Source organism: Pinus tabuliformis, chromosome 6 (assembly GCF_031772625.1).
Source record: "Pinus tabuliformis cultivar Carrire ecotype Pingquan chromosome 6, CPIR1, whole genome shotgun sequence".
In the NCBI taxonomy this organism is placed as follows: domain Eukaryota; kingdom Viridiplantae; phylum Streptophyta; class Pinopsida; order Pinales; family Pinaceae; genus Pinus; species Pinus tabuliformis.
In genome coordinates, this window is record NC_142292.1 from 841,923,461 (window position 1) to 841,925,812 (window position 2,352).

The 2,352-nt window shown below is 34.8% G+C and overlaps 1 pseudogene; it reads left to right on the forward strand.

The window, feature by feature from the left end:
* Positions 1–134: 134 nt before the first annotated feature.
* On the forward strand, positions 135–1,175 carry LOC149261499 (metal transporter Nramp1 pseudogene; annotated as a pseudogene).
* Positions 1,176–2,352: the final 1,177 nt, after the last annotated feature.

Here is a 2,352-nt window from a genome sequence, read left to right on the forward strand (position 1 = left end):
AGGTTCTTGAGCATGAAAGAGCCATCACAGTGTGCCAAAGACATCCTATGAAACCTATTACAATGCCAGATGTCATTTTGAAAATGACACAATAGTTATTTTTTGGATGAGTGTTTGGTGTTTTTAAAAAAACCATGAGCATTGTGCATATAGCCATATTCAAAAGCGTTGCGTGTAGCCCTTTGGCACTGCAAGTAGAACCCTACCCGAGGAACATCATTTATATCTTATGGCTACTTGCAAAAATTGTTGTTATTACAACAGATATTCCTAAAGGTTACTATTTTTAATCAAATGATGGGAACTACATTTGCTCTTAATATGTTGTTCCATATACCTATATTGATTGGCGTTCTAATAACTAGACTCAGTACACTCTTGCTTTTAGGCATGCAGAGATTTGGGATAAGAACATTGCAAGGGTTAGTTGCTCTTCTTGTGTTTACAATGTTTGGGTGTTTCTTTGGAGAGTTGGCATATGCAAAGCCTAAAGTGGACGAGGTTGTCAAAGGACTGTTTGTGCCTCAGTTAAAGGGAAATGGAGCAACTGGTCTTGCAATCTCTCTTCTTGGAGCTATGATTATGCCACACAATCTATTTCTTCATTCTACCTTGGTTCTGTCTCGTAAAGTGACTCCTTCTACTTCAAGAATTAATTTAGCGTGCAAATATTTCCTCATAGAAACCAAAGTTGCTCTGCTTGTAGCATTTATGATCAATGTTGTTGTTACATCTGTGGCCAGGTCCATCTTTTTTCGCCAAGCTTACCTCTAGAGAAGTTGCAGAATTGTGGGAACTTGGACCTCAATGCATCAGCATTTCTACTAAAGCAAGTTCTAGGAAATTGGAGCTCAACAGTTTTTGCTGTAGCACTCCTAGCATATGGACAAAGCTCAAAAATTACAGGAACATATGCTGGGCAGTATGTCATGCACGGATTCCTTAATATGAAAATGAGGCCATGGCTCTATAATCTTATCACATGGTGCATTGCTATCGTGCTAATTTTAATACTATCACTCATCAATAGATCTTCTGGTGCAGGGAAACTTATTATTATTTCCTCGATGATATTATCATTTGAATTGCCATTTGATTTAATTACCTTACTGAAGTTTATGAGTAGTCAGAAAAGATGGAACCCTGACTTGAAACATTATTGTGTAAAGATTTAGGGTGATAATAAGGAGATTTCATGGGCGATTAAAGGACTTCTAGCAGTTAATCGAATTTTTGAAAGAGATGTGGCATTATTCGAATCTTTTTAGGAACTAGTGGCAATGTTTATAGGCTTGAAATAAATAGTTGTTAAACATTCCATATTTACAATGATGGTTCCAAACAAATTTGGCAGGCATTTCAGATTCTGGTAGCGAATCAATTGTTTGTTTTGATGAAGATTTAGTTAGATTATTTAGTTAAAATTTAGTTCATGTAATTTGACCATAGCACCTATTTGGTTTTCTTTTTTATTTTTATTATTTTGATTCCTATGTTTAGGAAATCATAATTAATATGTAATAGGGTATATATGGGATAATTTTTGAGATGTAAAGGTTCGATTTTTGTAGCAGAGAGAGGCTGCTTGGGACTGTGTAAAGTTTCTCTTGAATATTATTTTAATAAAGCAGTTTCTTCCCTATGGACCTGGGACCCATCATGGTGAATGTTTAGTATTTTTTTTCCTGTAGCTCACTTCCATATTTTGTTTTTCTTCATTTTTACAACATTATCTAAGAGATGTGTTAGGAATTCATTTGTACATGATGCTCCTTTCATGATGATTTTGTTGCTAAATGTAGTGGTTGCCTTTGTAGAATCCATCCTCTGTTAGATGCTCTGTTGAGAAACCTTGTGTTTTCTTTTGTCTAATGTTGGCTACTGTAGATCCATCCTTGTTTGATGCTTGCAGGGTAGCAGGCTTTCTCCCCTATTCTTCTTATATTTGCAATATTTTATCTCACTGAAGATTGCACTTACCTTGCCCCAAGTTTTGCTGGTAGAAACTGGCATTGACTCCATATCCCAATCAGGGAAAATTTTAAGAACCCCCTCTAAATTTACATGTATAATAAATGGGCGAATCTCCATGGTATATAGGAAAAATGGAAGGTGATTTTATGAATAATATGATATGTATATATATTTTTTTGGCGAATCTCTCACTAGGCATGGCGAATATTTTACTCAATTATAAAATCTTGTGTTTATTGAATACACAAATGAAATCATTGCATTTCTTTAAAATATCTTTTGAAATCAAAATTACCGAAATTACATATCAATAACCTAGTGGGTGTAGGATAAAATTCACCCGTGCCATTCACAGAAAGCATGATAAAAAAACCTAAT